The sequence below is a fragment of the Polypterus senegalus genome, chromosome 4 (assembly GCF_016835505.1).
Source record: "Polypterus senegalus isolate Bchr_013 chromosome 4, ASM1683550v1, whole genome shotgun sequence".
Classification (NCBI taxonomy): Eukaryota; Metazoa; Chordata; class Cladistia; order Polypteriformes; family Polypteridae; genus Polypterus; species Polypterus senegalus.
The window spans coordinates 238,744,875-238,757,658 of NC_053157.1; positions in this window are offsets into that span (position 1 = coordinate 238,744,875).

Here is a 12,784-nt window from a genome sequence, read left to right on the forward strand (position 1 = left end):
CGGTGAGAGGGAGAGAGCCGCGAAGAGCGAGCGGACGTGCGAGCGAATGAGCGCTCGTGGACAGCTGCATGGAAGCTGGGTGTTAGGCCGACACCCACGTGTTTGTGTTGATGTCGCTCCCGCTGAGCGAGCAGGTAGCGGGAGTGACCAAGGTGAAAGCGAGCCGCGAGCCGCAGAAGGCAGCGGAAGTCGGGAGGCTTGGAGTGGCAGTCCTTGGTGTGAGCGTCCTGGAGACCAAGGAGTCCAAGTCTCGAGGCTGGGATGAGAGCCAAACCGAAGCCAGGGATCGGGAGGTCTCCAGTCTTGCGTGTGTTTGAGGAGGGCAGCTGTAGAGAGCGTCTTGCCTGCTGCTTGGCCCATACGGGATAAGCAGGTGAGACGCTAACAGAAGAGCACCAGATTTGTTTGTTGGGTTTTAAGACTGCTTCCTAAAAAGATTTTAACCTCTCGTTTTTAAGGATTGTTTTTTCTATTTATTGGTTTTACTCCACGTTCTTTTTATGGATTATTTATTTAATGAATTTGAAGAACTGCACTATTTATGAACTTTGTTTTTGTTGACTGTTTTAATAAAAGCACTTTTGTACTTTCAACCATCCCCTTGCTCAGATGCTCAATTTGCCTCCATTGACTGGCTCACTCGGTTTCATTATCGACGGTGTTGGGTTCAAGGGTTCCCAAACAGCCATGGGAGCGTGGAGCCAGAACCCACATCGTCACACCATCCATTATCCAACCTGCTTTATCCCAACTACAGATTCACGGGGGTCTCCTATAGTCAATACCAGCAAACATAGGGGGCAAGGCAGATACAAATCCCAGGCATTGCACCAGCCCACCACAGGGCGCACACACACCAAGCTCACACTAGGGACAATTTAAGATTGCCAATGCACCTAAACTGCATGTCTTTGTACTGTGGGAGGAAACCCAAGCAAATATATGGAGAACAAGCAAACTCCACGCAGGAAGGACCCGGAAAGCGAACCCAAGTCTCCTTACTGCGAGGCAGCATCACTACCCACTGCGCCACCATGCCGCCCATCATTACTGTATGTTATCCCTAAATCATAGCAGATATGCATGTAAATGTAAAGGATTTTGAACAGCAGTGAAGGGGTCTTCTTTCAAAATCCGTAGTTCCAAAAAAATATCAGCTCTCACAGCCACAGTGCTTGCTAACCCTTGAACTTTGATGAATTTTCTCCATTTTTCCATTTGACACCTCATTGTCCATGACAAAGGCAATTCCGTCTGGTTTCTCCTGTGCTGGACACAGCCTCTCCTTCACTCATGCACCCACCCTGTTAGCTAGTCCTGCTTTCAATTGCTTTTGCAACATTCGTCACTTGCGCCATGCTGAGCATTTAAGTTAACATAATATAAACAAAAATTTGAAAATTAAAAATTTATCGACAAATTATTAGATCATTTTCTTTTTTCTACAACATGACCAAATTTAAATCAAATCAGTCAAAGTAATTTTAACATTTTGTTTATTTAATTTTTCTATTGTGTTGGGGAGTTGCCCCTTATTATTGATGTATTAAAATGTCTTATATTTCCAATTTCTATAGGATGCTTAACTGTTCTTCAGCTGTCATTTCTTTTCGCTGCCTATTGTAGAAGTCCAGCCCCGGACACACACAGTCACCCACCTCCTCAAGTCTTCACCGCCTCCACTCCTCTCCACCGAGCTCTGTCTTCTTCCTCCCGACTGCAGCTGATGAATGGAGTGAGGCAGCCCCTTTTAAGTCCATCCGGATGTCCTCCTGATGAGCTTCCTGCGTGGTTCAGAGGAGGTGTAGTCCTTCTCCTGGTCCTTCCAGGCATCCTGGCTGGGCATAGCCCCCAGCCACCCGCCACACTATATAAGTTTAGGAATGTCTTTGTCCAGTCAGAGTGGCTCAAGGCAAATGAGGAATTTACTTACAGTTCCCCAATAGATCCTTTAAATTATGCAAATTTGAAATAATTCTTTTTTATACAGTAATGAAAAATATTATATATATATATAAACTGCTCAAAAGAATTAAAGGAACACTTTTTAATCAAAGTATAGCATAAAGTCAATGAAACTTATGGGATATTAATCTGGTCAGTTAAGTAGCAGAGGGGGTTGTTAATCAGTTTCAGCTGCTGTGGTGTTAATGAAATTAACAACAGATGCACTAGAGGGGCAACAATGAGATGACCCCCCAAACAGGAATGAAGGGTTTAACAGGTGGAGGCCACTGACATTTTTCCCTCCTCATCTTTTCTGACTGTTTCTTCACTAGTTTCACATTTGGCTACAGTCAGTGTCACTACTGGTAGCATGAGGCGATACCTGGACCCTACAGAGGTTGCACAGGTAGTCCAACTTCTCCAGGATGGCACATCAATACGTGTCATTGCCAGAAGGTTTGCTGTGTCTCCCTGCACAGTCTCAAGGGCATGGAGGAGATTCTAGGAGACAAGCATTTACTCTAGGAGAGCCGGAGAGGGCCATAGAAGGTCCATAACCCATCAGCAGGACCAGTATCTGCTCCTTTGGGCAAGAAGGAACAGGATGAGCACTGCCAGAGCCCTACAAAATGACCTCCAGCAGGCCACTGGGGTGAATGTCTCTGACCAAACAACCAGAAAGACTTCATGAGGGTGACCCAAGGGCCCCATGTCCTCTAATGGGCCCTGAGCTCACTGCCCAGCAGCATGCAGCTCGATTGGCATTCGCCATAGAATACCAGAATTGGCAGATGCACCACTGGTGCCCTGTGCTTTTTACAGATGAGAGCAGGTTCACCCTGAGCACGTGACAGAAGTGAAAGGGTCTGGAGAAGCCATGGAGAACATTACGCTGCCTGTAACATCATTCAGCATGAGCAGTTTGGTGGTGGGTTAATGATTGTCTGGGGAGACATATCCATGGAGGGTCACACAAACCGCTACAGGCTTGACAAAGGCACCTTGGTTGCCATTAGGTATCAGGATGAAATCCTTGGACCCATTGTCAGACCCTATGCTGGTACAGTGGCTCCTGGTGCACGACAATTCCTGGCCTCATGTGGTGAGAGTATGCAGGCAGTTCCTGGAGGATGAAGGAATTGATACCATTGACTGGCCACCACACTTTCCTGACCTAAATCCAATAGAACACCTCTAGGACATTATGTTTTGGTCCATCCAATGCCACCAGGATGCACCTCAGACTGTCCAGGAGCTCAGTGATGCCCTGGTCCAGATCTGGGAGGAGATCCCCCACAACACCATCTGTCATCTCATTAGAAGCATGCACCGATGTTGTCAGGCATGTATACAAGAACACAGAGGCCATACAAAGTGCTGCGTACAATTTGGAGTTGCTGCAATTCAATTTTGGCAAAATGGACTAGCCTGCCACATCATTTTTTCACTCTGATTTTTGGGGCGTCTCTGAGTTCAGGGCTCTGTAGGTTGATCATTTTCATTTCCATCAAACGATGTGGCATCCTTTCGTTCCTAACACATTACCCAGTCTATATCAGTATAGATATCCAGGAGGATTTCTTTTTCCCATTGAGATCTGATGTGTTTTCAAAGTGTTCCTTTAATTCTTTTGAGCAGTTATATATCTCCACATAGTATATTGTAAGGTTTCTAAACTCTATTGGGACTCCCCCCTAACGAGACAGCACACTGAAGAGTATCCCGAAGCACAATCGCCGCCGTGTCTGTGGGAGACAGCGTATCTGTTGCCAGGGCAACAGCAGGCTCCCAGCGCTCACTGGGAAAGCAAATCCAAGCCGACCGCGGTCACACTATAAGTGCTGTCATTGCTGGGTGTTGCAAGGAACATTATAAAGGCAGGGAACAGGATTACTTGCCAATTAACCTGGCAACGACCTTGCCTGACTGCTGTGTCTGCGTATTGGAGAGTGGTAGATCCCACTACAATAAATATCCATGCTCTTCCTGTTTCAAGCTGAATAAAGTTGATTTTGCTAAAGTACTGAGACTCAGCCTTGTGTTTTGAGGTGCAAGACAAGGATGGACATATATATATACAAACACGTGATTAGGAGGCAGTCAGAAAGCACAAAGGTGAGTGAAATATCACGAGATGAAGGATTGTCACATGGTACTTACCTGGAATTTTCTCCAAACATAAAAACCAAAGAATGATAATAGCCACTATTTCCGGGTTTCAAAATGGTCGCCATAACGTCACTTCCGGTGACTCCATTTTTCATCTCTTCTGCCTGTCACCATGGACACTTCCAGCTCCTCCACAATGACAATGCCACTTCCTGCCAACCAGTTCCTGTTCCCATAATGCATCCTCTATAAAAACGCCATCTTATCATATCCATTTTGTCCACTGATACTGAATTACAAGAACTTTTAATCACTTTTGCATTCTTTTGTCCGCAGGACAATATATGGGGACGGTCCCCAAAACTTTATCTTTGTGGAGTTTCTTTTCTTTGTTGAATAATTTCCACTATATATATATATATATATATATATATATATATATATATATATATATATATATATATATATATATATATATATATATTGTGAACTTGAACCCGGACACAGGCAGACAGACATCGTTGGTTCCACCACACACTTGTTTTTTTACACTATGTACAAAAGTCACGTGCACAAACCCCATTGTCTCTTGCACCGTTCCCCCAATGTCCAGGCCTTACAATGCCTCTCTCTCTCCAGGCCTTACAACGCTCTCTCTTCTGGCCGCCTCCAGTCTCTCTCCAGCTCCGTCTCTCTGCCACCCGACTTCCGCCAATGACTGGAGTGAGGCGGCCCCTTTTATAGGAACCCGGATGGGCTCCAGCTGCTTCCCGGCAATCTCCCACAGACACACCCCTGTGTGGCGTAAGTGCCAGCTGCGCACGCGGAAGCTGTCCGGGTGTCCCCTGTCATCTTCCCCCTGGCACTTCCTGGTGTGGCGGAAGTGGCGGGCTTCTGAGATAATCAGGCACTGGGGCGCCGCCTGGCGGTGGCCACGGGTCCCTACAGGGCTGGGCTTCCAAGCCCTCTACCCGAGGCCTCCAGGATAACCAGGACAGACACCCCCTCGCGGTCTGGAGGAGGCACAAGCCCTCCTCTGGTCCTCCTGGGCGTCCCGGCTGGGCTGCAGCCCGGCCGGGGACCATATTATAGATTTAGTAGATGCTACATGGCCCGAAGAAGGGATGGTTCCTGTTTCAGACAGGAGGCTCCTAACAGGCAGAAAGCCAACCTGGCTGGGAAGGAGGAAGGAATCAGACCTGGAAGGAAGGACCTAAAGGGATTGCACAGACAGCCCACTGAATGAAGATGTCACTGGAAGTTTTTAACTGCCCCAGCACACTAGATGGCAGTGGCCCTGGATATCAGTGCCCAGTGGGAAGCCAGCAGGGCTGTTCTGCAGGCTACATTCCCCTGGGTGCCACAAGAGGGCACTGCAGGAGGACAAGCTCCCTGTTATAATTGACTTTAACATAACCCGGAAGTGATTCCATCGGGCAGTAGCCCTGTCACTGGAAGTACTCCCAGGTCCTTAATAAATGGGACCACACTCCCTTTTCCAGGTGAGTCGGAGCTGGGTAGTGCGGTGGTGAGAGGTGAATTGTGGAGATGGAAAATCTGTGCTTGTGTTACAGTGAAGGTATTGTGGTGAATAAGAGCCATCCTTTATTTGAACCCGGGACTCTTGATGTGTTCGTGTTGGGTGTTTGGGCCAACGCACTGGTTTCCTGCACAATATATATATATAAAAATATATAAATATATACATATATATACGTACATATACTGTATATCTATATATATATATTTGTTCAGAGTGACACGTGAGTCACTGTCTTGGATCAGAGAGAAGACGCTGAACCCAAAGTCTTCAAGAAAACCAACTTTTCTCCAATCAAAACAGGAACAGTCAACATATTGTTTTAAATGGCAGCTACCACAAACAAGCAAGCAGAGATGGGGTCAGGTCAGTGGCCAGATTAGAATGCTCCCTGCATCAACCATCAGGCAACAGATGCATTACAGAGCGAGGCTGCAAACTTGTAGTTGCCTCTTTGATGCCATGAACCTGTGGTTGCCTCGGCAACAGACAAGCAATCTCTGCCTGTGTCAACTGCTTATCAGTGGTCCAAACCTTCAAGCTCTGCCCGTTAAATTTCAGAGGTAGTAAGATAGTCTCATACATTTTAACGGTCCTATGGACAAAGTGGATGTTCATGTCCATGTTTGTGTAAGGGGCCTGCTGGAGAAAGCCATGGTGGACAACACGGAGGTCACTACCAATGTCCAACAGAGCCAGGACTTTGTGTCCAGCCAACTTAACAGAGACCTTAGAATTTTCCTTTTTCAACATCTTGTGAGAATCTTGAGAACCGCGTACCTGGGCCAGACCAATGTCCATGGACGGTGATAGCAAGAGGCAGCACTCCCAAGCAAGATGTTCTGGTTGGTCACAGCTAAAGCACCTGCCCTCAATCCCAGCTGTGGAGTTCCTACAACAGTACCGTTTACCTGCGACATCAATCTTTGTGCCCCAAGCAGTGGCATCACCAACTTTAGGAGCCTGGGATTGAATAGGAGGGGCAGAGGAAGGGAGTGGCAACAGATATTGTTCTGAAGAGAGGCAAAGACAAGTTGGAGGTGGAGGCTAAGACCCATAGAATCAGCGATTGACCATCTAGAGTGGACGTGATGGTTGGGTCGAAATCAGTGCCACCTGTGCTTCCGGGTGGCTTAGGTGCCCTTCAATCTGCGGCTAAGGTCAAGCAGCAAGTGGACATCATTCCAATGCATCTCATCACAAAGGACCTCATTTATCCCTGATAAGACTGTGCTATAGCGAGCTTTCTTCAAGGCATTGAAGGTGTCTCCAAAACCAGCTTTGAATCAGGTCTACCAAACCCTGGACCCGTCCCTATATAGGGCAATCAGAATCGATTCGCCAAAGCTAAAACTGATGTCCCTTGGCCAAGGGGATCATAGCCATATGGAGGAGGTTCTGTTGCTACAAGAAGTCAAAATCAAAAGTCTGTCAGGAGAAAGATTTAGCATGACCTGTACGGCCTCCCTGGTCATAACAGAGGTCATAATTGATGCCCAGCCTCCCTTGTCCCGGCACATCAGTATTGCTATGCATTCCAAACAGAATAGGAAGCACTCTGGGATGTATGAGGGAGACATCTTCACCAGCACATCACTGGGACAGACAAGGGCAGAAACACCTGCAGTACCCTCATCCACTGTGGTTGAAGAGGAACATCGTATGACTGTTGAGTTTCCATTGGTGCAAGACCCCACTTATGGTACCATGTGAGTCACGGTCTTACACTTGAGAGAAGATGCTGTATCCAAATGCTTCAAGAGCACAATCTTTATTCCAATCAAAACAGGAACAGTCAGCATATTTATTCAAACAGGAACTACCACTTCAATACACGCAGACACAGCAAACAGGCAGTGACAGGGCCAGGTCAGGGGTCGGGTTAGTATGCTCTCCACATCAATCATTGGGCGACAGATGTGTTACGCCATGAGGCTGTGAACTTGAAGTTGCCTCGGTAACATACAAGCAATCCTCGACAGACGCCTCAACTGTGTTTCACCATGCAGCACACGGTATTTAATATATTTCTCACCATATACACTTTCTTATGTTGTAGATTTTCTTTAAGATAGATACATTTGCTATTTTTGACAATCATCTACACTCAATAAACCATAATGACAAAGTGAAAACATGTTTTCAGATAGAACTGCAAATTTATAAAAAAAATCAATAAGTGAAACCTCTCATTTACATAAATATTCAGACCATTTCCTGTGGCTCTCCAAATTGTGGTCTTGGTCCTTTAACCCAGTATGATATGTTGACTGTCTGCGTACTTTTATTATGAATCTCTTCAGCTCTTATGTATTTATGTGTTTCTGTTTCTTTTACCCTTTGGTTATTCTTTGTCTGATATGTTGGGCTTTTATTGTACAGCACTTTGGTCGGCCTTGATGTTGTGTTTAAAGTGCTTTATAAATAAATAAATAAATCAATAAAATAAACAAACCTTGCTAGTAGCTGGTTGGACCACCTTTTTTTTCTTCAGATCTGTCGTGACTCTTCAGGGTGTGGATTCAACAAGGTGCTGCAAAAATTCATTGGGGACTGTCCTCCATATTGACATCACTTAATACTGTGGATTAGTCGACTGCACATCCACGATGCAAATCTCCCGTTTCAACACACCCCAAAGGTGGTCTACTGGACTGAGATCTGGTGAATGTGGAGGCAACTTGAGTCACGTGAACTCCTTCTCCTTCTAAACCAGTCTGAGATGATTTGAGCTTTGTGAGATGGCACATGGAGATAGCCATCAGAAGATGGTCATAAAGGGATGGACATGGTCAGCAACAACACTCAGGTAGGTTGTGGCATTTAAATGATGCCCCGTTGATACTAAGGGGCCTAAAGAGTGCCAAGAAAATATCCCACCACAACTCCTCCACAATGACAATGCCACTTCCTGCCAACCAGTTCCTGTTCCCATAATGCATCCTCTATAAAAACGCCATCTTATCATATCCATTTTGTCAACTGATACTGAATTACAAGTACTTTTAATCACTTTTGCATTCTTGTGTCCACAGGACAATATATGGGGACGGTCCCCAAAACTTTATCTTTGTGGAGTTTCTTTTCTTTGTTGAATAATTTTCACTATATATATAAATATATATATATATATTGTGAACTTGAACCCGGACACAGGCAGACAGACATCGTTGGTTCCACCACACACTTGTTTTTTTACACTATGTACAAAAGTCACGTGCACAAACCCCATTGTCTCTTGCACCGTTCCCCCAATGTCCAGGCCTTACAATGCTCTCTCTCTTCAGGCCTTACAACGCCTCTCTCATCTGGCCGCCCCAGTCTCTCTCCAGCTCGTCTCTCTGCCACCCGACTTCAGCCAATGACTGGAGGGAGGCGGCCCCTTTTATAGGAACACGGATGGGCTCCAGCTGCTTCCCGGCAATCTCCCACAGACACACCCCTGTGTGGCGTAAGTGCCAGCTGCGCACGCGGAAGCTGTCCGGGTGTCCCCTGTCGTCTTCCCCCTGGCACTTCCTGGTGTGGCGGAAGTGGCGGGCTTCGAGATAATCAGGCACTGGGGCGCCGTCTGGCGGTGGCCACGGGTCCCTACAGGGCTGGGCTTCCAAGCCCTCTACCCGAGGCCTCCAGGATAACCAGGACGGACACCCCCTCGCGGTCTAGAGGAGGCACAAGCCCTCCTCTGGTCCTCCTGGGCGTCCCGGCTGGGCTGCAGCCCTGGCCGGGGACCATATTATAGATTTAGTAGATGCTACATGGCCCGAAGAAGGGATGGTTCCTGTTTCAGACAGGAGGCTCCTAACAGGCAGAAAGCCAACCTGGCTGGGAAGGAGGAAGGAATCAGACCTGGAAGGAAGGACCTAAAGGGATTGCACAGACAGCCCACTGAATGAAGATGTCACTGGAAGTTTTTAACTGCCCCAGCACACTAGATGGCAGTGGCCCTGGATATCAGTGCCCAGTGGGAAGCCAGCAGGGCTGTTCTGCAGGCTACATTCCCCTGGGTGCCACAAGAGGGCACTGCAGGAGGACAAGCTCCCTGTTATAATTGACTTTAACATAACCCGAAGTGATTCCATCGGGCAGTAGCCCTGTCACTGGAAGTACTCCCAGGTCCTTAATAAATGGGACCACACTCCCTTTCCAGGTGAGTCGGAGCTGGGTAGTGCGGTGGTGAGAGGTGAATTGTGGAGATGGAAAATCTGTGCTTGTGTTACAGTGAAGGTATTGTGGTGAATAAGAGCCATCCTTTATTTGAACCGGGACTCTTGATGTGTTCGTGTTGGGTGTTTGGGCCAACGCACTGGTTTCCTGCACAATATATATATATATAAAAATATATAAATATATACATATATATACGTACATATACTGTATATCTATATATATATATTTGTTCAGAGTGACACGTGAGTCACTGTCTTGGATCAGAGAGAAGACGCTGAACCCAAAGTCTTCAAGAAAACCAACTTTTCTCCAATCAAAACAGGAACAGTCAACATATTGTTTTAAATGGCAGCTACCACAAACAAGCAAGCAGAGATGGGGTCAGGTCAGTGGCCAGATTAGAATGCTCCCTGCATCAACCATCAGGCAACAGATGCATTACAGAGCGAGGCTGCAAACTTGTAGTTGCCTCTTTGATGCCATGAACCTGTGGTTGCCTCGGCAACAGACAAGCAATCTCTGCCTGTGTCAACTGCTTATCAGTGGTCCAAACCTTCAAGCTCTGCCCGTTAAATTTCAGAGGTAGTAAGATAGTCTCATACATTTTAACGGTCCTATGGACAAAGTGGATGTTCATGTCCCTAAGGGGCCTGCTGGAGAAAGCCATGGTGGACAACACGGAGGTCACTACCAATGTCCAACAGAGCCAGGACTTTGTGTCCAGCCAACTTAACAGAGACCTTAGAATTTTCCTTTTTCAACATCTTGTGAGAATCTTGAGAACCGCGTACCTGGGCCAGACCAATGTCCATGGACGGTGATAGCAAGAGGCAGCACTCCCAAGCAAGATGTTCTGGTTGGTCACAGCTAAAGCACCTGCCCTCAATCCCAGCTGTGGAGTTCCTACAATAGTACCGTCTACCTCGACATCAATCTTTGTGCCCCAAGCAGTGGCATCACCAACTTTAGGAGCCTGGGATTGAATAGGAGGGGCAGAGGAAGGGAGTGGCAACAGATATTGTTCTGAAGAGAGGCAAAGACAAGTTGTAGGTGGAGGCTAAGACCCATAGAATCAGCGATTGACCATCTAGAGTGGACGTGATGGTTGGGTCGATATCAGTGCCACCTGTGCTTCCGGGTGGCTTAGGTGCCCTTCAATCTGCGGCTAAGGTCAAGCAGCAAGTGGACATCATTCCAATGCATCTCATCACAAAGGACCTCATTTATCCCTGATAAGACTGTGTCTATAGCGAGCTTTCTTCAAGGCATTCGAAGGTGTCTCCGCAAAACCAGCTTTGAATCAGGTCTACCAAACCCTGGACCCGTCCCTATATAGGGCAATCAGAATCGATTCGCCAAAGCTAAAACTGATGTCCCTTGGCCAAGGGGATCATAGCCATATGGAGGAGGTTCTGTTGCTACAAGAAGTCAAAATCAAAAGTCTGTCAGGAGAAAGATTTAGCATGACCTGTACGGCCTCCTGGTCATAACAGAGGTCATAATTGATGCCCAGCCTCCCTTGTCCCAGCACATCAGTATTGCTATGCATTCCAAACAGAATAGGAAGCACTCTGGGATGTATGAGGGAGACATCTTCACCAGCACATCACTGGGACAGACAAGGGCAGAAACACCTGCAGTACCCTCATCCACTGTGGTTGAAGAGGAACATCGTATGACTGTTGAGTTTCCATTGGTGCAAGACCCCACTTATGGTACCATGTGAGTCACGGTCTTACACTTGAGAGAAGATGCTGTATCCAAATGCTTCAAGAGCACAATCTTTATTCCAATCAAAACAGGAACAGTCAGCATATTTATTCAAACAGGAACTACCACTTCAATACACGCAGACACAGCAAACAGGCAGTGACAGGGCCAGGTCAGGGGTCGGGTTAGTATGCTCTCCACATCAATCATTGGGCGACAGATGTGTTACGCCATGAGGCTGTGAACTTGAAGTTGCTTCGGCAACAGACAAGCAATCCTCGACAGTCGCGTCAACTGTGTGTCACCATGCAGCACACGGTATTTAATATATTTCTCACCATATACACTTTCTTATGTTGTAGATTTTCTTTAAGATAGATACATTTGCTATTTTTGACAATCATCTACACTCAATAAACCATAATGACAAAGTGAAAACATGTTTTCAGATAGAACTGCAAATTTATAAAAAATCAATAAGTGAAACCTCTCATTTACATAAATATTCAGACCATTTCCTGTGGCTCTCCAAATTGTGGTCTTGGTCCTTTAACCCAGTATGATATGTTGACTGTCTGCGTACTTTTTATTATGAATCTCTTCAGCTCTTATGTATTTATGTGTTTCTGTTTCTTTTACCCTTTGGTTATTGTTTGTCTGATATGTTGGGCTTTTATTGTACAGCACTTTGGTCAGCCTTGATGTTGTGTTTAAAGTGCTTTATAAATAAATAAATCAATAAAATAAACAAACCTTGCTAGTAGCTGGTTGGACCACCTTTTTTTTCTTCAGATCTGTCGTGACTCTTCAGGGTGTGGATTCAACAAGGTGCTGCAAAAATTCATTGGGGACTGTCCTCCATATTGACATCACTTAATACTGTGGATTAGTCGACTGCACATCCACGATGCAAATCTCCCGTTTCAACACACCCCAAAGGTGGTCTACTGGACTGAGATCTGGTGAATGTGGAGGCAACTTGAGTCACGTGAACTCCTTCTCCTTCTAAACCAGTCTGAGATGATTTGAGCTTTGTGAGATGGCACATGGAGATAGCCATCAGAAGATGGTGGTCATAAAGGGATGGACATGGTCAGCAACAACACTCAGGTAGGTTGTGGCATTTAAATCATGCCCCGTTGATACTAAGGGGCCTAAAGAGTGCCAAGAAAATATCCCACCACAACATCACCAGTCTGAACCGTTGAAACAATGCAGGATAGATTGCTGCTTTCATGTTGTTGACCAGGACCATCAGAATGCCACAGCAGAAATCGAGACTCATCAGACTAGGCAACATTTTTCCAGTAA